Source organism: Colossoma macropomum, unplaced genomic scaffold (assembly GCF_904425465.1).
Source record: "Colossoma macropomum unplaced genomic scaffold, Colossoma_macropomum, whole genome shotgun sequence".
Lineage (NCBI taxonomy): Eukaryota > Metazoa > Chordata > Actinopteri > Characiformes > Serrasalmidae > Colossoma > Colossoma macropomum.
Window position 1 is genome coordinate 356847 of NW_023494990.1, and position 25482 is coordinate 382328.

Consider the following 25482-nt stretch of genomic DNA (forward strand, 5'->3'; position numbering starts at 1 on the left):
GATGAGTCGCATTGAAGGAGATTTTTGTCCCTCTTTAACACAAGCGATATGGTTACCTCATGCATAGATGGGGGAGGGATTGAGAGGATAGCGATTCCGGAAATGCAGAGAGGAGAATGGGGGCAAGTTGTTTTGAAGAATTTGGATAGTTCCCCCTTCAGTCCTAGAGATTTGCAGTTTTGTATATTCCTAATTGATTCTATAATTTCTGCCCATGCTCATAGAAACTGTGCCTAGATTTAAAAAAAGGGTTTTTTGCTTGGCGAGTCAAAAGAAAATTTAATTACGTTTTAAGTGTCAAAAGTTTTAGTATGTCATCTGTGGGTGAGTGACTGTCCAACTTCAAAATGTCATCTGTCAAATGTCTGAGGCAAGTGTCTGCTTTACTTCACATTGCAGAGTATGAAATAATCTGCCCCTCCAAGTATGCTTTCAGCAACCCCCATACTGTGAAGATGGAATTCCTATTGTCTGATTACAGGCATCTTCAGATTTTATGAAATTTACCAAAGGTACTTCAGAGAGAAGTAGCGGGTAAAATCTCCACTGCAGATATTTGGGCACTTCCCAAAGAATGCACATTCTTATTGTCAGGGGCCTGATAGTCTGAAATTACTATTGATTGATATTCACAGTCAATTACCAGTTTTTTGGAGAGTTAGTTTGGAGAAAGCACACAATTTGTGTCCCCACCTAAAATGAGGTGATGTATACCCATGTTTGGGAGCCAGGAGAAAAAAAATTATGAAGAATGTGTTATCGTCAATATTTGGAGCGCAAATGTTAATTGGTTAAAATAATCAGGAATCTGTATAATTGACCATCTGCACTGATTTAATGTTCTGTGGAGTGGGCTGACAGTAAACTAGTGGCTAATATATTTAGTTAAGGTTATTTATTCTTAAATAAGTGTGCATTCTCACAGTATAGTTTCAATCTTTCCTTTAGCAAGCCATGTTATTTTTAAAACATGGCTCTTCGAAAATCTAGAATTCCAGATTAGAAAACAAAAACAGTGATTAAGAATGGGCTGCCATGGAAGCTTTGAAGGATCTAGTTTGGCCCCAGGAACATTGTTCTGTTAACACATTGTGCCCCTCCACCCCAACATGAACTTGCCAAACCAGGCAAGAGATTTTTTTGTGCTACTGTCCGTTTTACTTGCCCCGGACATTTGGGCAGTTGTTGCCAGAACAATTAATAAAATAAACAAGTACAAGTATAGCTCTGATATATCCCTAACCCCTGTCACGTAAATGAATATGGTGACTGTAACACTCCTCACAAAAAAGTCCACACATAGCATATTGATAGTAGGGAACAATTTAATGCTTAGCAGGCTAGCCCCTGCCAAACCCCCACAGTTAGACAGAAAAATCACATTTTAACATTTTAATATTGAGTGAAGTTAGTCGAGCAACCAAGGGCTGTACAAGCGATAAAGAAAATTGTACTACCTGTCAGACCTTACAGCTAGTGTCATTTGCTGAAGTAAAGAATGAATCAGAGAGACAAGCAGAGCAACATGAATCAAGTTGTAAAAGGTCAGAGTGCTGCCTCTGCTGTTGTAATCGTATTTTATGTCTCAATGATTTCCTCTGTGTTCTATGCATCACAGAGATCATTGGGCCCTAATTATTGATCTCCAAGGGAAAATATGGATGCAGATGAAGAATACAGGACAATGTAGAGCATATTACATTTTAGTCAGGGTTTCTTTTTTGTTTAATGAAGGAAATAGAAGCCATAAAATGTCACTTCTGCCTGTTTTGGGGGTCCTCTGGTTGAAGTATGCTTTTTTTTCTTCAATAATATTGATGCTATATATTTCAATGGAAATGTGTATGATTTACATAACCAGAAGTGAACTGGATTTCAATCTTCATAGGTGAGCAAGTAATTCAACATTTCTAAAAGCATTTTATTGTGTTTAAATGATATTTTTATTGTGATAGTAATTATCAAACAATGTCATGGGTTCAGAAGATGTCTTGCCATGGGAATAACTGCATTTTATAACAGATTTTTCTGTCTAATTTTAGTGAAACTGAGAAAAGGTCAAACTCCCCTGTGTCTAGCTGTGTGTCCCTGAAGAGTGATCACTCAAAGACAGAACCTCTCACCTTCAAAGGGGGATCAGCCCCTCAGGAAAGGTATTCCTTTCTTTTCTCATTACTCATCATAATCCCATTCACAGATGCATGTTTTACAATCATCAGTTTGAGACATAACCAATACACTGGAAACTGGCCAATGGTACAGTACACTGTATGGCTCAGAGTACGTGGACACCTGAATGTCACACCCATGTGAGCTTGTTGGACATTCCATTTCAAAACCATGGACATTAGTATGGAGTTGCCCCTTCTATAGCTATAAAAGCCTCTACTCTTCTGTGAAGGATTTACATAAGATTTTGGAGGGTGTCTGATAATTTGTGCCCATTCAGTCAAAGGTGCATTTGTGAGGTCAGTAACTGATGTTGGATGAGAGGGCCTGGTTGGCAGTCAACATTACGATTCACCCCAAAGGTGTCCAGGGAGTTTGACGTCAGTCCTCTGTGCGAGCCACTGGAGTTCCTCCACAACAAACTCGCCAAACCATGTCTTTATGGAGCTCGCTTTGTGCACTGGGGCTCAGTCATGCTGTAACAGGAAAGGGCCTTCCCCAAACTGTTGCCACAAAGTTGGAAGCATATAATTGTCTACAATGTCTTTGTATGCTGTAGCATTAACGCTACCCTTCACTAGATCAAAGAGCTGAGCCCAAACCCTGAAAACAGCCCCAGACTATTATCCCTCCCCCACCATACTTTGTATGCTTTACACCACTCCAGCTGATGCTGAGCAGTGTGCATAATGATTTTAAGTTTGTGAGAAGCTGCTCAGTCATAGAAACACATTCCTTGAAGCACCTGATGCCCAGTGCTAATATTGCTTCCAGAGGCAGTTTGGAACACTATTGAGTGTTGTAACAGAGGATATGTGATGTTTACACTGTACACGCTTCAGCACTCAGTGGCCCCTCTCTGTACGTTTTTGTGGTCTACTTGACTGAGTGGCTGCTGCTGCTAGATGCTTCCATTTCACATTGATAATAACACTTACAGCTGACCGGGGCAGATCTAGAAGGGCAGAAATTGCACAAAGTGACCAGTCTCAACTGTAAATTAACAATCTTGGTCTTGTCTTGGTCTCGACATGTGTTCTCTGAGTGGTGTGTGTAAGTAGATGATTATGTACAACAATAAACCATGTAATGGTTTCAGAGGGTACATTATCTTGCAGTGGGAATAACTGCATTTTATTGGATACAATTAATGACATCTTTTCTCACACACTTTTCATTGTAGACCTGAGGAAAGGCCAATATCCAGTTTGTGCTTGAAGAGTGACCAATCAATGGATAAAATTCTCACCTTCTCAGAGGGATCGGCCCTTCAAGAAAGGTATTCCTAAAAGAGAATTCAATGCAGTGCTAAATTCAGTGCAGAGTATAGTATTATTATTATTATTATTATTATTATGCTTTCTTTGCTTGGGTTGTTTTTCATAAACATATAAGGATATAAGGGAAATGACTAAAATACATAGAAAAAAATGTTACCCAGAGAAAAACATATATGGAGAGGCAACAACAAGGGAAATAGAAAGAGAGATTATGGGGTCGTGAGGAAACCCTCAGGTCTCTCCCTTCATCCAAATTAGATAAAGAGTTACTAAATCAAATCAGTCATTACAGAGCACGACCTATTATGATGGTGGCCAAGTCTCAGGGACCACAGTCTAAATTATAAAAAAAAAATTGGCATACTAAAATTTAGTGTTATATTAAAATCCTGCAAAGTTTGAATTAAAAAAAAGAATAGAATAAAACAAGCCTTAAAAATCACTTATTAGACCTGTCTGAGAACTGTCTGGGCATGGCCTAATATCATTCCAACACACAAGCTTCAAATCTTTTTCCATGCCAAGGAGAGAGCCAGGAGACTGCAATGCAGTGATGAAATCTTTATTAGAGAGCGTGCTGTCCTTCAGTCTGCAGTAGCCCAGTCTGACAACAGCTCTAGTATACAGTCTTTGATACTGTGTATGTCAGGCAACAGAAAATCTGCAGTAGTACAAGTAGCACAAATAGTACATACAAGTAGCTGTTATAAAATCACTAAGAACAATAGACATTCTTTTGTAAATCATGAAACATCTACAATCAATAGTTGAGGTAGACATCTAATAGCCATGTAATCATCGGTGAGCTCTGCAATTTAAATTAGTGATAAATGTAAAGGAAATAACTAAAACTGGTTTGGTCTCTGGAATGGTCTCAAATAATATCCACAATGTCACTTCAGTGACTTCAAGCAGTGCTGCCATGTTTCCTAGATAGAGAAGTCCATAATGTGCAGAAACCCAAAGACATATAGACAAAATTGACACAGTCCTCACAGACATACAGAAACTCTCAGGGCCAGATGTGCATACAAGCGTAGTTGCAGCGCAAAATGTGCCTTGATGCAGCTTTGATATACTCTAGTAATGCGTTCGATCAAAGGCTGTGCATAAGATGAAAGTTCAGTGACAAAGAGATCATGCTCATCAGTTATGCATGTTTTCTTCCTCCTTAGCGACTGACTGTACCAAGAAACACAATAAGCTAAAGTGATTTCCGCTCTCCCCCTTTCTTAGTAACACAGATCCCATGAGGAGGAAGCAGGCACAAAATCTCACTGTCCATCTCCCAAAAAATCCAACCTCACAGAAAAGGTACTCCAGATTTTGGTGTTGTAAGCTATATATAAACTAAAAATGCTCTAAGGGAAGTGGCAAAAACAAAGAAGAATAAAATTGAAGTTGTAATATGCCATGTGATATCCAAGAAGAAAGAAGGATGCTGGAGGCACAAATTGGAAGGGTTAAAGCAGCAGACATGGTTTATTTTTAAATCATTTTTTCATTTATTTTTGTAACAGCTACAATCACCTTCTACTGAAGAAACCTTTGAATCACTAGGCAAATGCCCTTAGTGTAAGACATAACAAATATCGGCTTTTACTGGCGAACCCACATAAGGGAAATATTCATAGCTAAACTCATCCGTGACCATTCAACAGCTACAGCTTATTCAAAATGCTATTGGAAGGGATTTAACCAAGCCCATGAGAATAGACCACGTTACTTTAGTTTTAAAATTGTTATACTGGTTTTCAGTTAGTTACAGAATAGAATTTATTTTTCAATATGGTCAATCGACCTTTAGCTTGCATGCTGCATGCAGCTGGAAGCAACCTCCCAGACCATGGAAACTGTGCCTAAAATGTAGCATTTATTTGTTTGTTTTTTCCCTTTGTGCCTATAACTGAGCTCTTGCACTTGCACTTCATTCTTGTTGCACTTCAGTTTCAGTATTGCAGTTTAAATCTGCATTTGTTTTTATTTGCCTTATTATGTTCATTTTTTTTTACTTTTATTTTGTTTTCTCCAAGCTAAGGTTAATAATGCCTAAGACTCTTCTTTTTAGTTGTCAAGTTTAACCAAATCAGTCTACACTTAGTTGAGGAAAGTGCTTATCCTAAGTTCAACAACTCTCTTGCAGTCTTAATAATACCACTTTTATCCCAAGTGATTTACTAATATCCTGGAGGTTTTACTCAATGCCCATCTTCCTCACTTAGGGTGCCTATTATCATTTTCCACTCTGAAGCACTTTATTTTTCCTTCTGATATTAATATTCTTTTTTCCGAACATTGAATTGCCTTTGTTTCTAAAATAAAATAAAACAGCGCTTACTTTGCTTTGTTTGCAAATAACTAGACTGTCGTTTCCAGATATAATAGAAGCAAATGTAAATACATAGCACAGATCAACTTGATATAACACTGTGCCACCACTTAACTTTTCCAATGGAATGGAGTTGCCTCTAGTATAATGACCTAGTATGTCATCCAAGAGTGCCTCCTCTCTGTGTGAAATAGACTCTGTTAAAGCCAGCAGGTAACATCACTAGGAGAATAATTATAACACTTCACTCATAGTTCTTAAAGCATGCACAATCTCATCTGGATACTCACCGGGCTGTTTGGTATCGTTAGATGTGGCTTGTAAATCAGGTGGGATGATTACAAAGATGAGTACAAAGAAACTTGTGGAAACCTGTGACTTTGCTAAACTGTCTACCTACAGACTGTCTATTTGTTGGGAGGCAAACTGATTGTATAATCTGCCTTGTCCCACATCTCAGTCTGCATTCTCTGTGAAGGAGCAAAGCAGGGGGTGCCCCTGCACTATGTTCAACAAACGGCTCCCGATATTGTTTGTTACAGGCACAATTCAGTACAGTGACAAATTATATTCTGCAACACAGAGTCTCAAACTCCTGCTTCAATGGGAAGTTGTTGTATACAAAATCTTTCATTATCAGTCCACTACTACACACACAAGAACAAAATTAGTTACAAACAAACATCCATGTAAAACACGCCATTCTGTGCACAGCTGATTGAACCATCAACCTTGTCTATCAAAATTTGTATTCACATAGCTGCCATCAACCAGTCACATGCAGAAAAAGCACAAGAGAATATTTTAGCACAGTTACAAACAAATCTTTACTGGAGCTCCTTATGTCTTGTGCAGAATGCAAATGACCAATCTAAGCCAGGCAGCCAGCAAATCCCACTTCTGACAGTAAGCTGTCGAAACAAACTCAGACATAAGTTGAAGGTTCAATTCATTTAATATTTTAATTTAACATGCATGGAGAACAGCAGGCTAAACTCTGTACTCCTCTGCTTGCTTCTAACATAGACTGTTTATATACTTCACTTAGACATCCATTTCATGACCTTATAAGGCAATGGACAGAAAGTATGGACATATATTACTCTTGAAACACAAACCCCTTGCTGAATGTGAACTGTTGGGTCCCAAAGGTTAACAAAAGTTTCCATATACATATACCTTAAGAACATGGGCTCTTGGCAGCTCTTGGTAAATTGGCAGTCCAGTCCAGAACAGAGCATGATTTTTGATTCTCTGCTCCAATCAAAGAATTGACAATACTGGAAGTGATAATGGCGCCTTTACTTCCATGCCTCTGGTTTTGCAAGTGTTGTTTTGCACACTTCAGACGATGACTTTTCTGACAAGATCACAGTTAAGGTTATCTCCTGATGATTCTTCCATGTTGATGATGTTAATGAATTTATTACACTCTGGAATTGTCTATACCTGACTTGTATTAAAACCTAATGAGTCAAATAAGCTCTGAGAAAATACAATAAGGAACATTGTTGTGTCGACTGAAAGGGTGCCCAAACTATTGATTGTGACACATTCTATTTTAATGTTTTTGTCACTATATTAAATTGAGCAAATAAATGGTAATCATGCATTGAAATTTGTTGAAATGTATTATATTTATATTTGTTCTGTGCAGAGGTTGTATTAACTTCTTTTCACTTATGATTGTATATTGCTTTGGATTACCATACTTTTTGCAGCAGGCAGTAAAATCCCAAATCACTGGTAACTTTACATACATTATATACACAAAAGTATTAGGACACACTTCCTAATTATTGAGTTCAGGTGTTTTAAGCCACACCCACTGTTACCTACAGACTGTCTCCAGAGACAGTAGAATGGGTTGTACTGATGAGCTCAGTGACTTTAAACGTGGCACTGTCATAGGATGCCACTTTCTGTCCTGCTAGATCTGCCCCGTCAACTGTAAGTGCTGTGAAATGGAAGCTCCTACGCGCAACAATAGCTTAGCCACGAAGCGAAAGTAGACGACCCAAACTCACAGAGTGAATCACTCACTAAAAAGTTCTAAATTGCTTCTTGAAGCAACATCAGCAAAAAAACTGCACATCAGGATCTTCATAAAATGGGTTTCCATGGCTGAGCAGCTACACACAAGCCTGTAGCAGTGGAAACTTTCTTTGGAGTAATGAATCAGGCTTCTATGGACGAGTCTGGGTTTGGCGAATGTAAGGAGAACGTTACCTGCCTGACTGCATTGTGCCAGCTGTAAAGTTTGGTGGAGGAGGGATGATGATATGGGATTGTTTTTCAGGGGTAATATCACCTATGGATTTAGAATGGGATGTCATAAAAGCTCCTGTAGGTGGAATGTGTTGGTGTCCTAATACTTTTGTCCATATAGTGTATGACTTTACAGCCCCAAACAAACATTTGGGCATTTTGTTCTCCGCTTGTAGAAGATCTTCTGAACAGTGGAATGATTGATTTCCACTATTTTGGAAACTTATTATTGTTAAAACTCCTTCCTAGAACAATCTACATCTTTCTATCTGAAGGCCTCAGAGAGCTTTTTTGATCTAGGCATGATGTTACCACAAACTCCAATAACAAAGAACAAATCAGACCAGATATCTGGAGTTTAAATGTGACCAATTTCTCCAAAATACACTCTAACAGTATTTTAATCATTGGCACCTGATCGGTTAGTGTCAAGTGTCACTTGTTAAATCATGTCACCTTCACCTATCAACACTGTTTAAATGAAGATGTTGTTATCTTGCTGTCTCTCATACTCTTGTGTTTCCATTACAAAACTGTAATTAAAATTATTATGATTATTAAGATGATTAAAATACATTAATTTGCATAAAAGGTGTAGGATATGTCATTCCCTTTAAATATGTAAGAGTGGGATGTACTTACTTCATTACATGACTGTATATTTATATTGCACTGTTATAAGGATGTGACTGAGAAAGAAAAGCATGTCTACTGTTCACTACAGTGTGATTCATTATCTACTAAAGATTAACATTAATGCATTTAACTGTGTGTTTGAGTAAAAGGTCATTTTAATTTCAAATTTATAGTGCAACATCTTGAGAATAGAGACATCATTTGAAACAGAATATTTCAAGGAACACAGACTTTTGTTCGCTTTAAATTTTACAGTCTCTGCCAATTTGAAATAGAATACAGTATGTAATAATACAATTGTGGACAGGGATCAGTCAAGCTGTGCATTTCCAATTACATTATAACCTTCTTTCACTAATGATGCAGTTAGTCCATAATACTGAAACACCTTTCATTTTTTCTTTTTAGACAGAGTTCAGTCTCAGCTCCCAATCAGGCAAGGTATGAAGAGACTTAATTTGATTTCCTACTGAATGTAATGTAATCTGTTTCCAGGGACGTGATAAGGCATTTTAATTTGAGAATGCTGAAATTGCACTGTTATAAGGACTTTGTGAAAGAAAAGCACTTATACAACCCCTTTTCCAAAAAAGCTGGGACACTGTGTAAAATGTACATAAAAACAGAAGCAATGATGTGCAAATGATTTAAACTCTGTATTTAATTAAAAACAGTACAAAGACAACATATCAAATTTTGAAACTGTGAAATTTGAATTTTCTTTTGAAAAATATATGCCCATTTTGAATTTGATCCCAGCAACATGTCCCAAAAAGGCTGGGATGGGGGCATGTTTACCACTGTTTCATCACCTCTTCTTTTAACAACACTCTGTAAGTGTTTGGGACCTGAGGAGACCAACTGCTGTAGTTTTGAAAGAGAAATGTTTTCCCATTCTTGCTTGATATAGAATTTCAGCTGCTTAACAGTTCAGGGTCTCCTTTGTCATATTTTTTATTTCATAATGTGCCAAATGTTTTCAATATGTGACAGATCTGGACTGTAGACACTCCAGTTTAGCACCCAGGCTCTCTTAATATAGAGCCATACTGTTGAAATACATGCAGAATGTGGTTTGGCATTGTCTTGGTGAAATAAGCAAGGCCTTCCAAAAAAAGACTTTGTCTGAATGGCAGCATATGTTGCTCTAAAATCTGTATATATCATTCAGCATTAATGGTACCTTTACAGATGTGCAAGTCACCCATGCCATGTGCACTAATGCACCCCATACCGTCACAGATACTGGCTTTTGACCTGTGCGCTGATAACAAGCTGGATGGTCCATTTCCTCTTTAGCCCGGAGGACGTAGTGTCCATGATTTCCAAAAAGAATTTCTAATTTTTATTTGTCAGATGACAGGACACTTTTCCACTTCACCTCAGTCCATTTTAAATGTGACTGGGCCCAGAGAAGGTAATGGTGTTTCTGGATCTTGCTTATTTGTGGTTTCTTCTTTGCATAGTAGAGTTTTAACATGCATTTGTGGATGCAGTGATGAACTGTGTTTACAAACAGTGGTTTTCAGAAGTGTTCCTGAGTCCATGCAGTAATTTCAACTACAGAATCATGTCTGTTTTGAATGCAGTGCAGCCTGAGGGCCCAAAGATCATGGCCAGCCAAAATTGGTTTTCAGCCTTGTCCTTTGCCTACAGAGATTTCTCTGGATTCTCTGAATCTTTTAATGATTTTATGAATCACAGATGATGAAATCCCCAAGTTTGTTGCTATTTTACAGTGAGAAACATTTATCTTGAATGCAGTCTTTCACAGAGTGGTGAACCCCTCCTCATCTTTACTTCTGAAAGACTCAGCCTCTCTGTGATGCTGTTTTTGTACCCAATCATGTTACCGTTGCCTGTTGCCAGTTAACCTAAGTAGTTGTGAGATGTCCCGCTAGGTGTTTTTAGCATTACATGACTTTGCCAGTCTTTTGTCTCAACTTTTTAAAAATGTGTTGCTAGCACAAACTTCAAAATGAGAATATGTTTTATTAAAAACAATCAAATTTCTCAGTTTAAACATTTGAGATCTTGTCTTTATACTATTTTTAATTAAATATAGAGTTTAAATGTTTTGCACAGCATTGCATTCTGTTTTTATTTACATTTTGCACAGCGTCCCAACGCTTTTTTGGAAATGGGGTTGTACTGTTCACTACAGTGTGATTCATTATCTACTGAACATTAACATTACTTCATTTAACTGTGTGTTTGAGTAAAAGGTCATTTTAATTTCAAATTTATAGTGCAACATCTTAAAGGAAGAGACATCATTTGAAACAGAATGTTTCAAGGAACACAGAGTTTTGTTCGCTTTAAATTTTACAGTCTCTGCCAGGTTGAAATAGAATACAGTATGTAATAATACAATTGTGGACAGGGATCAGTCAAACTGTGCATTTCCAATTACATTATAACCTTCTTTCACTAATGATGCAGTTAGTCCATAATACTGAAACACCTTTGGTTTTTCCTCTTTAGACAGAGTTCAGTCTCAGCTGGACAACCAGGTCATCCCAATCAGGCAAGGTATGAAGAGACTTGATTTGTCTTCCTACTGAATTTAATGCAAGCATTAATGTAAGGCACTTTAATTTGAGGGTGCTGAAATTTACAGCAGTATATAAACGACACAGCATACACAATGACAACATACATTGGTATACAAATGCTATACTGAATATTTTTTCCCCATTTGAGTTGTTTAGATTTTACATTAGAATTTACATTAGAATGGTGAATGTATGTTGAGAAAATCCTGACTAGTCTATTATATATTATACTGATAATTCAATGTGTTATAATGTGGACAGATGTTCACAAGTCACCAGTATAGCGACCACTCTGCTCTCTCTAATGTTAGTGGAGCTTTGTACAATTGTAAAGCAAATTTGGACAGGCGATGGCCAGTCAGATTGCTGAACTGCAGCACATTAAGTGTTTTTGTTTCATTTGTTTCAGAGTGAAGTTATACTGAAATTAGTACTGAGAGGATTCAGCATTCAAACACACATTGAATAATAATACAAATTAAAATTAAAAAATAAAAATTGATTCAAAATGCTTAGAAAAAGTTTCACGTCAGATAACGACACCAGTCAAAATGTTTTATTAAAAAACATTTGACATGTATTCAACTTCATTTGATTGGGGGATACAACTAGACTACAAATCTGCATTCAATACTGGGAACTAGCTTAAATATTCTGCATTTAAATTATATGCCCCCAAAACAGCCGGCAGTTGGTAATGGAAGTGATATGTTTTGTTGTAATTAAAAGACATAAAACCACAAATGACAAACATAAATATGATAGTCTAATTACATTTTTATAAATGCTTAAGTAAAACATAAAAATACAAAGTCCAAAATACATCAAGTATATATATTACACACATATTACCTTTACTATGCCAAACACTTTTGAGGACATTTTAAGGTCCTTTTCTTTTATTATTATTATGGTATTTGGCATATTGAGAAAATAAGCAATTTTTATTTGTTTTTTTATTACTTTAACCTCAAATGAGAGTCAGTGGTTGGATCTTTACCAGTCAGTGTAATTGTAAGACACACTAGTAACACTAGTTACTAGGGAATACTGAGAGGATTGGCTTTGTGGAGAATGGGGTTATGGAAACCCACATATAATGTATATGGAAAGAACTTAAAGCGAGCCTCAACAAAAAGGGTCTAAACCTAGCAGATTGAACAGTAACACACCTCTGAGCATATGAAAGAAACCAAGGAAGGGGTCAGGGAAAGAAGATAGAGACACTTTGCCGTTGGCATGGTGTGGAACACAGTGCTCCTGGTTAGATCTGGAGGTCTCCTGGAAGCTCCATGGAAGTAGTTCTCACTGGTCAAAGCAGCTTCACTGTGGCAGGGGCAGGCAAACTGGCCCACAATCATCACAGGCTGCGGAAGAACTTGGCTGTTCTCGGCGGTGGCTGCTGGCACTGTTGATATGGTTCCGATGGCTTTTGGACCCAGGCTGGACTTTCCGAGAGATGGCAGGACTATAGTTTTGAGTATGCTCATGTAACCCTCTCACTGCTATAGAGAATTCCACATCGCTCATGTTTGCTAGGTTCGGAATAAGGAGGATACTAAGGATGAGACAGGACAAAGGGCCCACAAAAAAAGTTGAAGCTTTTCAGGTTTTCACTGTCTCTGAAGTAAGGTCTGAAGCTTGAGGCTGTTATGCTGCTTTTATGTGAATTTGCATATATGGGGCTTCATTTCTTTTCTTTGGGAGGAATCTCAGTTCAGTTCGTGTAAAAAGCTATTTCTCTCCCTGAGAAAAGCTTGTTCTGTCCTGAGAAAAGCTTGTTCTGTCCCTGTCTGTGAAGAAGTAACATACAGGGCAGGTGGCTTTCAACACGTGGTCCTGGCTCGCCCTTTTGGTCTCACTCACAGTGTGGCACGTGTGCGTGCAAGGATCCAAACTCAGTGTAAGGAAAAAACAATCTTTGTAACAAAAAAAAATTATTTCTCAGCTTATAAGTGATTCTTCTGTAGATGCATTGCAAAAAAATTCTGTGAATAGTAAACATTTTGCTTTTGCACACTGAAAAACCTATTGAACACTTTACTCATGAACATCTCACAAACTACTTCAATATCTATTCTAGTGATCTTATAGATGAAAATCGTCAGTTCCTCTAGTATATTTGTACATTAGGCATCAAGTTACAAGTACAGACAAGTTTAGCTATATAGTTAGCTCTTAACAAAGCTGAGTGCTAGCATTCCGCTTTCCCAAGAACACTTGTAAATGCATGAACCTGAAACCATTGACAAGTTCAAAATATAGCACAATCACAACTCCAGCTGGCTTTATTTGCTCCATCCTTTTCAATAGAAAACACAGTTTTTACCCTAACTCTTTCAGTTAGCAGCATAACATGCTAACTCACGCTGTCTAAAATGAGAAAAGATGAGTTTAACTCACCAGAGTTGCGCATTAAAAGGAGAAATAATCAACAACAAAAGACCTTAATGGAGAATTTTACAGAGTGAAAGAAGTAAAATATTGCTCACTTCTAGTCTTAATATCTTCAAATTCTTACTATAGCTCATTAAAGTCAGTGCTTTTAAAGGCAGTAAATCCTGATGCTAAGCTGCAAGTACCTAGGTTTTTTTTCCCTCTCAACAAAGCTGGCTCAGAGCGTCTTAAAGCGCCCTGTACAGGATCTTGCGAGAATTTTGACTACTCTACTTTGAGCACAGTACAAAAAAAATAAACCCTCAGTTTAGGTTGGTTACAGTCAGATTTTTGAGGCAGAACGTTTCTCTTTTTAAACTAACTTGCTTGACTGGCTAAGATATGAGAAAAAGCTATCTGTTGCTGGGCTGGTGACAGACAACTTCAACCCTCTCTCGGTGTGGAGCAGGTTTACACTGAGCGTAAAAGCAAACAAAGACGCTTCACAGATCTGGAAATAGTTTTCAACTTTCTAGCCTAGGCTGGACTGAGATTTGTTCCAAATGTCTTCTCTTCCTCCAACTTCAACTCTGACTTAACTGAAAAACCTCATGCCCCTGATTTTGTCTGGCTTTAGGCCAACCCCTTTTGAGGTGGAGCCAGGGCACTGAATTGGTTCTTCTCGTGTAGGCATGATTAACTATTAACTACTCAACTCTGATTGGTGGTCTTACCTTTGTAAGCACTACCTGGTTTTAAGCCATTCCCCACAAAGACAATCTTAATTCCTTTACTTCAGTTAGATAGATAGATAGATAAATAGATAGATAGATAGATAGATAGATAGATAGATAGATACTTTATTGTTCCCGAAGGAAATTTAGCAGCCAGTAGCAGTCACACAACACAGCACAGTTATATTAATAAGGGTGTTACAATATGAAAAGAAGAATGTACAGGCTCAGCAAAACTGTGAACTATAAATAAATCTACCGCACTTATTAAAAAGAGGCAGGAATATATACAAAAAAACCTAGCTATAGGCATATATATACAACTAGGAATATACAAAAATCTGCAATAAGATCTATCCTGAGATAAAAAAAAGGCAGCACAATAATGACTATACAAAGGAGGCACAGGTGACAGCATGTAATGATAATACTGAATAAATATATGCATATATTTGTGTGGAGTGTCCAGATGTGCAAGATGTGTAAAAAGGTGTGCAGATGTGCAAGATGTACAGTAAGGTGTCCATATGTGCAGATAGCTAAAATAAACCTGAGATTCAGTCCTCATGTATCCTCTTCCTTTTTCTCTCTTTTCTTCTGGCCCCCCTGGGAAAAGTTGAAGAGCCTAATGGCTCTAGCGACAAAGGATCTCCTATCGGTTGAACAGCTCTGTGACAGCAACCTGCCACTAAACAAGCTCCTCTTGTCCATGATGATGGTGTGCAGGGGGTTGCCATCATCCTCCATAATGGAGAGTTGTTTGTGCAGAGTCCTTCTCTCGGCCACCTTAACCACAGAGTCCAGTTCCACACCAAACACTGACCCCGCTCACCTGACCAGCTTGTCCAGTCGCATATCGTCTCTCTTTTTCATGCTTCCTCCCCAGCATAAAAAAGACAGCTGTCAACCATGGTCTGATAGAACATCTGCAGGAGCTTCCTACAGATGTTAAAGAACCCCAGCCTCCTCAGGACATAGAGCTGGCTTTCTGTACAGGATGTCTGTGTTGGCTGACCAGTCCAACCTATCATCCAGTTGCAGTCCGAGATACCTGTAGGTCTTAACCCTCTCCACTTCAACCCCCTCAACACAGATTGGCTGTATGAGTGGCCTCGCCCTGCGAAAATCCACCACCATCACCTTGGTCTTGGAAGTGTTCAGTAGCAGGTTGTTCCTATGGCACCATGGCACAAAGTCACCAGGTTCCTGTACTCCTCCTCCTGACCTCCCCTTACACACGAAGCGATGGCAGTGTCATCCAAAAACTTATGCATGTGGCACGTCTCAGAGTTACTTAGAGTACTTAAAGTCTGAGGTGTACTGTGCTGATAACTACAGTCCCTGACGTACAGTCCTTCAGCCTGACATACTGAGGTCTGCCAGTAAGGTAGTCAAGAAATCGAGGAAACCAGATATGGATTGACTTGCATCCTTGCCAGCTTATCTCTCAGTTGGAGGGGCTAAATGGTATTAAAGGCACTGGAAAAATCAAAGAATATGACTTACAGCACTACCTCCCTTGTCCAGATGAAAGTGGGCCCAATGGAGAACGTATAGCATGGCATCCTCTACTTGTCCCTGTTGGCAAACTGCAGGGGGTCCATTGCGTGTTAAACCTGGGGTCTGAGAAGGTATAAAAGTGGGGTTTTTATGACATGTGATGTTAGAGCGCCCGGCCTGAAGTCATTGAGCTCACAGGGTTGCCCCCTCTTGGGTACTGGAATGTGTGGGAACCCTCCCCAAGCACAGACTCAGGCTGAAAATGTGCTGTAGGGGTACCCCCAGCTCAGCGGCACAGGACTCTAGTAGTCTAGGACACACTTTGTCCAATCTAGCTTCCTTCCTTTTGTGGAGTTTCCTCAGTTCACCTCTAACCTGATCTGCAGTGAAGATGTGCAAAGGGGGAGAAGGAGGAGCTGCAGCGGTGTGTCTGTGCTGTCAGCCTGTGGGAGGAGTGCATGAATATCAGTAGAAGAAGGGGAGATGTTGATATTCAGGCAGGCAAAGACTGAAGTATCAGGAGCTGAGAAGAGGGAGGGTGTGGAGGTGACCTCTGGACATACAGGAGCTGTGGAGATCTGAACAGGGCAGTCAAACCAGTTATAGAAGATGTTGAACTCATTGACTCTCTCTCTATGTCACCGCCTAAGGCACTGTCCATCATCTGCTTACAGCCTGTAATGGTCTTCATATCATTCCATACCTCCTTCATGTTATTCTTCCTTAACTTCTGATGTCAATGCAAAAGTACATGTAGTCTGTCGTGCAGTATGTAATCCTGTCGATGTCCTTCCCACATGGCTCCTGCAGTACACTCCATTCAGCGTACTGTGGCTGCAGGTAGACCAGTTTGTGGTCAAACTTCCCCAGGGGGGCAGGGGTGTGGTAGTGTATGCATCCTTCACATTGGAGTAATGAAGTATATTGCAGGTTAGCCATGTTTCCGTGAGACATAAAAGACTACATTCCCGGTATAACTGCTGATTACGAACCAGTGCTGCTAGTTCGTCTGTTTTGTTGGCCAAAGAGTTCACATTCCTCATCACCACTGGAGGAATAGATGGTTTATACCTCCAGCATTTCTCCATGTGCTTAACCTTTAGCTTATCGCCGGCTCTGCACCCCCTATAGCTTCTCCGCAGCTCCTTCAGAATGGGGTGCGTTGTGCCAGCGCGGCCCTTTGTTCGGAGCGCTGGCTTTCCCACACACATAAAAACAGGTTCCATGTCCTTAGGACATAAAAATAGTCACTAAACTAGCAATATAAGCGTGTAAAGAAAAGAAGAAGCAAGGAAAAATGATGGATATCATGGGCAAGCAAGTTCCAAATTCCGTTTGAATCATCATTTTAAAACTGGGCAAAAGAAAGCAAAAAAAACATTTTGATTAGCAGGGCATTATAAATACCTTGTTACACCAAACACTAGTTTGCGTAATACACTATATTGCCAAAAGTATTCACTCACCCATCCAAATCATTGAATTCAGGTGTTCCAATCACTTCCATGGCCACAGGTGTATAAAACCAAGCACCTAGGCATGCAGACATTTGTGAAAGAAGGAGTCGCTCTCAGTACCTCAGTGAATTCCAGCATGGTACCGTGATAGGATGCCACCTGTGCAACAAGTCCAGTCATGAAATTTCCTTGCTACTAAATATTCCACAGTCAACTTTCAGTGGTTTTATAACAAAGTGGAAGCGATTGGGAATGACAGCAACTCAGCCACAAAGTGGTAGGCCACGTAAAATGACAGAGCAGGGTCAACGGATGCTGAGGCGCATAGTGCGCAGAGATCGCTAACTTTCTGCAGAGTCAGTCGCTACAGACCTCCAAACTTCATGTGGTCTTCAGATTAGCTCAAGAAGAGTGTTTCATGGAATGGGTTTCCATGGCCTTACATCACGAAGCACAATGCAAAGTGTCGAATGCAGTGGTGTAAAGCACCACCACTGGACTCTAGAGCAGTGGAGGCGTGTTCTCTGGAGTGATGAATCATGCTTCTCCGTCTGGGTTTGGCGGTTGCCAGGAGAACGGTACTTGTCTGACTGCATTATGCCAAGTGTAATGTTTGGTGGAGGGGGGATTATGGTGTGGGGTTGTTTTTCAGGAGTTGGGCACGGCCCCTTAGTTTCGGTGAAAGGAACTCTTAATGCTTCAGCAGATTTTGTACAATTTCATGCTCCCAACTTTGTGGGAACAGTTTGGGGATGGCCTCTTCCTGTTCCAACATGACTGCGCACCAGTGCACAAAGCAAGGTCCATAAAGACATGGATGAGCGAGTTTGGTGTGGAAGAACTTGACTGGCCTGCAACCTGATAGAACACCTTTGGGATGAATTAGAGCAGAGACTGCGAGCCAGGCCTTCTCGTCCAACATCAGTGTCAGACCTCACAAATGTGCTACTGGAAGAATGGTCAAAAATTCCCATAAACACACTCCTAAACCTTGTGGAAAGCCTTCCCAGAAGAGTTGAAGCTGTTATAGCTGCAAAGGGTGGGCCGACATCATATTAAACCCTATGGATTAAAAATTTTAACTTAACAGCAAAACAAATACACCCCTCCCTTCAGTGCTACTTCACAAGCTTTGCCTCCCAAACTCAGGGACGAGCACTGCAAGGGCAAACAATGCTTTTTCAGATCTTTTTGGCCATAAAACCTTTTGCACATGTTGTACAGACAAATACCATGATATAACATTAGAGTGAAGAGCGCATAACAACAGTTGCTGTTGTGAAGCTAACCAGTTCCTATCACAAAACATTTGTAAAAAGGACAAAACAATACTGACCTATTGATTCTGTGAAACAGCAAAAATGAGTTCATGTTGCCACCTGTCAAGCAAGAGCAACCTCCTCATCCCTTTCCATGCTTTTCACCTTTTAGTGAAAAATGGTGCACGCACAATGCCGAGTGGGTGGTCACTGCCTGGGGAGGGCAAAACAAATGTGGGGAGGGCCAACGTTTTCACGGGGCGGGACTAACATCCATGCTCAACCAGACTGGCTGTGAAAACAAAAACAGAGAAGCTCAGATTATAACGCTCAAGACACCATTACTCCACTATGTCTTTACATAAAAAATAGTTTTGCTGCTATATTATATTATTTGATGCTATATTATAATATTTTAATATTATAAATTTTGTATATACAGCGTGATTCAAAATGAATCATCTTCAAATTGATTTATTTCATTTGTAAATCACTACAGAACAATGCAGTAAATTGTGAATGGTTTAAGTGAGCGTAAAGTTTATTATGTAATTTCACAAGTGCTCAGTATGACCTCAATTGAGCATGTCTAGTGTCATTGTACTCACGGCTCTTTCAGTGCGATTTCAGAGATTGCTATCACAAGCAATTGCAGTTACATCTATGGAGCCGAGCATCTTGCCAGCAATCTCCGATAGTTTTTAAATCATTTTAATCTGCTGCCAGAGGAGTTACAGCACATGCACCTGTCCACAATGGCCACAGTATAGCATATTAGCGTGTAGAACTGGAGCTTTCGTGTTTCTATCACTGTAAATAGACAAAAGATGAGGCTTCCTTTATTGTTGGAAGTCTCAATTCCCAAAAGCATCTTAACTGGTAGAGAGATTGTTCAAATGTCAAATAAATGCAGTAACAGCACTGAGAAATCACATGATTAATGGAAAAGAGTACATTAAACAGCAGAAACAGGTACTTTTTTTTACTTGGCCTTAAAGGGTTAAACAAAATTGTACTAACTTTATTTTTTATTGCAGAGATCATCAAAGCCCTGTTGTAACACATGACAAGCTTCTAAAGAAAATTGCTGACTATCTCTGGAACATTTTTGATGTAAGTGTTTTTGGTAACGCTTCCTATAAATGGTTATTCATAGGATGTGCATCTTTATATGCACTGCATTAGATCTCTCTTAAGCATTTCTGAACCCTATCATCAATACTTACTGATTTTTCCAGCTGGCTTCAGAGATTCACCTCATTCACTTCAGGTATCAGCTAAGACATATCAAGATATAAGGAGCCGGTCAGTCAGAACAGAATTACTGAGCAAGCCATTAGGGCCAGCTAGATAATTACTTCAAATTACTTACTGTCTGATCTAAAAATAACATTGTAGTGCTACTTATTGTATACTGATGTGTAGATGACTGTGAATATGTTTCCATGTACAGTCAGCTCCATAGTAATTGGCATCCTTGGTAACAATGGATAAACAGGTCATAAAATATCTTTAAGGTTATAATATTGTACAACCCTAATTCGAAAAAAGTCACCATGTATATCAGTGTATATATATATTATATATATATATATATATATATATATATGTATATATATATATATCCACCATATATAACAGTAGGAATGGGGTTCTCTTCTGTGTACCCATCTTTTTACACCAAACCCACACTGAATGTTTCAGACCAAAAGGCACAATTTTTATCGTATCTGACCATAGAACCCAGTTCCAGTCAAAGTTCCAGTAGTGTCTAGTGAACACACATACTAAATGCTACGTTGGCATGGAGGTGGTGTCTATATTTTTTTGAGACTTGGTGAATACTACCATCTTCTTTTCATCTCTAGAATCCCTGTGCATGGGGGTAAAATAAATGTGTCCTCTTCCAGGCAGGTTCACTGAAGCTTAAGTTATATTAAACTCCTTAGTTATTGCCCTAACAGTGGATTATGGGCGTTTTCAAGTGTGTAACTTTTTTTTTCAAAGGCATTACCTGATTTTTGAGGGTCAGCGCACTTTTGTCTCTTTTCATTTGTGTGTTTCCTAATGTTCCCCATAATGATGAATGAAGGGAATTTGGCCTCTGGCACCTCATATTGATACCCAAATAATCTGAATGATATTAAAATCATTATTATGCATTTTAAAATGTTTAATTCGTTTTCTTCACCTCTTCACCTTTTGTCTTAAGGATCTTGAGAAAAAAATTTGTGTGTTTATAAAACATGAGCTGGATATGTTTAAGAAACTTCTGAGAAAAGAAAACACAAAATATTATGGAGAAATGAATGAAGAGATGTGGAATTTGAGAGAGGGAGTACTTAGTATGACACAGTACTTCCTAAAGATGATGAAACATGAGGACCTCGCTAATGCACTGCAAGGTAAGAAATGACTATATGATATTTCCTATATACTATAAATGCAGTAGTTATTAATTTGTTAATACCATATTTGTTTAGTATTTCTGATTCCGTAATCATCCAAATACAATTTAGATTACATTACAGATTAAATTACTGTCTCTAAATGATCTCACAGAGATGTGCTTTAATCTTCTAATTGCCTTTATTGTCCTGTAAAATCATTTAATTAGATGAACTGATTGGATTTCAAGAGCGTGCACTCAAATCAATGCTGAGTAAAAGATATCATCATGTATATGAAGGAATTGCAAAGCACGGAGAATCTAACATTCTAAATAAGATCTACACAGACTTGTACATCACTGAAGGTGGAGCTGGACAGGCCAACAAAGAACATGAAGTGAGACGTATTGAAAAACATCAAATGCAACCAGAGGTACAAATCATATGCAAAGACATGTTTAAACCTTTACCTGGACAAGACAAATCCATCAGAACTGTGATGACACAGGGGGTTGCAGGTATTGGAAAATCAATCTGTGTGCAAAAGTTTATTTTGGACTGGGCTGAAGGTAAAGAATATCAGGACATCAAGTTCATGTTTCCACTTCCCTTCCGGGAACTGAACTTGAAGATGATAAGTCAGAGTTTGATGGACATCATCCATTTTTTTTTCCCAGAGACAAAAGGACTGAGATTCTCAGATAAGTACAAAGTCATGTTAATCTTTGATGGACTGGATGAATGTAAACTTCCTTTGACATTCCAGGAAAATGAGACCTTGTATAGCGCTTCATTGTCGGCCCCATTGGACACTGTGATGACAAACCTCATCAAAGGAAATCTGCTTCCATCTGCTTTGATCTGGATAACCACTAGACCAGCAGCAGCCAGTAAGATCCCTGCTGAATTTATTCACAGAGTGACAGAGGTGCGGGGCTTCAATGATGAGCAGAAAGAAGAATACTTCAGAAAAAGAATCAGCGATGAGAACCTGGCCAATGAAATATTTAATAACATAAAGCAATCGAGGAGTCTCCACATCATGTGCCATATCCCTGTCTTCTGCTGGATTTCAGCTACTGTACTTCAGAAAATTCTGGAAGGACCAGGGGGGCAAGATACACCAAAGACATTAACAGAAATGTACACATCCTTTCTGATCTTTCAGACCATACAGGGGAACCTGAAATACACTGGACAGAATGCCTTAGACATACCCTGGGATAAAGACAACATTCTGGCACTGGGAAAGTTGGCTTTCCAGCACTTGGAAAAAAACAGCCTCATCTTCTATGCAGAAGATCTAGAAAAATGTGGAATTGATCCCAGCAATATATCAGCATACTCAGGACTGTGCACTCAGGAGACCCTCAGATTTCATGGCACAGTTTTCAGCTTTGTGCATCTGAGCATTCAAGAGTTCCTTGCTGCTTTATTTGCATACATATTTCTCAGAAATGACAACAGTAATGTTTTTGACCATGAGTCCACATCACAGGAGAGCAAAAAAACAGAAGTCATTGATTTTCTCAGGGCTGCAGTAGACAGGGCTTTGGAGAGTGACCACGGACACCTGGACCTTTTCCTTCGCTTCCTTCTGGGCCTCTCTCTGGAGTCTAATGAGAAGCTACTTCGAGGTTTGCTGTCTCAGAAAGGAAGCAGGTCTGACTGCCAGAAGGACATAGTTGAGTACATCAAGGAGAAGTTAGACAAAGATAGACAAAACCTATCTCCAGAGAGATCAATCAATCTGTTCTACTGTCTGAATGAGTTAAATGATGATTCTCTTGTGAAAGAGGTCCAGAGTTACATGAGTTCGGGACGTCTCTCTGAAGCTGAACTCTCACCTGCGCTATGGTCAGCACTGGTGTTTGTGCTGCTGACATCGAAAGAGAAGCTGGATGTGTTTGACTTAAAGAAGTTCATCGGATCAGATGAATGTCTAAACAGATTGCTGCCAGTGGTCCAGGATGCCACATCAGCTATGTAAGCAAAATCTGTTTCACCACACAGATCAATAATAAACTTTAAAATAACAGCTAGAACTAAACAGTACAAAATAAACTTCTAAATATAACTTACATCTTTAACTGTTTATATTATGTTAGCCTCAACTGTATTTAGTGGATATAAGTGTAATTGCCTGTATTATAAGAATCTTTACACTGTACATGCACAGAAAATGCCAACTTTACTAATATTAAACTACCTGTAGTAGTATGCTTGTGTTGTGACATGGTAACCAAATTTCTGGCCTTAAACCAAAAACTGAAGTTGATACACATGTGTATTTGCTTAAGCTGTAATACTGTTACAGTGCATCTGCAACACTGAATACATAAACCAGTATTACATTCTTGTTGTATATTTTATTATTATTGTTCAACTACACAGTTATTAGAGACAAATAAAGTGGGACCATTTTTCCTGCTTTCAACACATCTGATACAAGCCAGTTGTTAATAAGCCCTTCTTGAGTTTACCTGGGTCTACTAGATTAGGAAAACCTTAAAATGTGCAGGGCCTGGAGAAGTCCAGGACCAGAGCTGGGGACCTGTGGAGTAGTGATTTAGATATGCTTGCCGTAAACATCTCAGCTAAGTCCGGTAAGCTTGTTGGATACACAGTCCACAGGCAGCTGTGCTCATATGTGACTGCAAGTAACTCTATTCATAACAGTATGTGTAAAGCATAAATTTGCCATTTGGTATCAAATCATTACAACCACCAATCAGTGCTCAAACAGTAGCACCATGTAATTAAATCAAACTTCTCTTTGACACTTTGCTCAAATATATTAGTTTGACACTTTTTCCTTAAATATATTAGTTCCCAGTTCAGTATTATAACTAAGAATAAGCAAAAAGTTTATTTGTAGAGATCAGCTTTAAACTTCTGTGCTTGGGGTGGGTTGTTTGTCTCATCTCAGTGGTTAGTGGCCACCTGACATCTGTTGTCCATGGTCCATGGTGGTGTTCTCTAGAGAATAATTCTAAAGCGCACATTGGGTTAATCTTTTTTGACTTTATTCAGATTTATTTGTTTAGTAACGTATTTGGACAGAATTTGTCTTGTGAATATATTCTTATTAGCCTATGTGAAAACTTTCTACTGAATAACACTGAATTTCTCCTTCAGAGTGAAATTAAGTGAACTTAATTCAAATAATTAACAATCATATATCAGAATAATTTGTTTAAAAGTAACAATCAGAAGCTACTGTTTGAGGTTTTTATTATTGTAGTTTTTCCAAAGTAGACATGAATTTGATAAATCTTCTTAACATAAGATCTATTCAGGAGTGACAATATATTCATTCTGATCAATATGTCATTTCTAAAAGCTAAAATGTGCCCAAATTATTTTATAAAATAGTCTGAAGTGTTACTTGGTATGAATTATTGAGTCATAGTATTTACCAGGATTGTAGTTTAATAGAATTTTGGGATGACTAGCACTTCTGTAATATTTGCTACTTTCAGACTCAGTGACTGTAACCTGACAGAGAGAAGCTGTGCAGCTCTTTGCAGAGTTCTCAGCTCAGAATCCTCAAGGCTGATTAAGCTGGACTTCAGCAAAAACACTCTATACAACACCGGAGTAAAGGTGCTCTGTGAAGGACTGAAAAGTCCAAACTGTAAACTAGAGAAACTGAGGTGAGTTCATTTCTGTTAGATCAAATTTGCTAGCATGTTTTCATTCTGTTTTTACCTCCAATACCAAATGATGAAATAAAAAATATTCACAAAATTCATACAAGCGCTGCTGTAGAATTAGCACTGAGGGATGTATTTCTTTGTTTTCTGTGAGTCAAAGCCCCCAATATATATATATATAATATTATGTCCCCTCACCCAGTCAGATACACTCTACTCATTTCTAAAGTTAAAATTTCTCTCACCCAGTCAGACACACTTTACTGTACTGAATGGAACTATTTCATTACAATTCTGTTACAATTAATTTAAAGTTCAGTTCAAGACTTAAAAAGAAAAAAGTGCAGGTACTTTAGGTGTTTAACATGTGCATGTGACACACATAAATATGTGATAAATATTTGTTGTATTCTGACAAATATGACAAACCTCTGCCCTCTCAATAGTCTTTCATTCTGCAGTATAACAGAGGAGGGATATGCTGATCTGGCTTCAGCTCTGAAATCAAACCCCTCATCACACCTGATAGAGCTGGATCTCAAAGGGAATGAGCCTGGAGATACAGGAGTGAAGATGCTCACTGATCTACTTCAGGATCCAAACTGTAAACTGGAGACAATTAGGTAATAATTTGGGAAATAGGGGTATTGTGAGGGGTATTTCGGGTCACCCTGCACATCTTTTCAAGTGACTACTGGTTTATTTCTTACCTTCCTTATCATTAGTCTGAGAGAAATCTTCTGTGACACACATGTCCTGTTACAATTTGTTGTGGTTCCATGGACTTTTCAATTGCGTATTATAGAATCCATTGTGCTGACAGGGATGTTTGAGGTCTTTGCTAGGACTGTGTAGTTTTTTCTTTCCATTGAA

At 38.7% G+C, this 25482-nt stretch overlaps 1 pseudogene; it reads left to right on the plus strand.

Annotated features, from left to right (window-relative positions):
* Window positions 1-16999: 16999 nt before the first annotated feature.
* Window positions 17000-25482, plus strand: part of LOC118800651 — a 132742-nt pseudogene continuing 124259 nt past the window's right edge.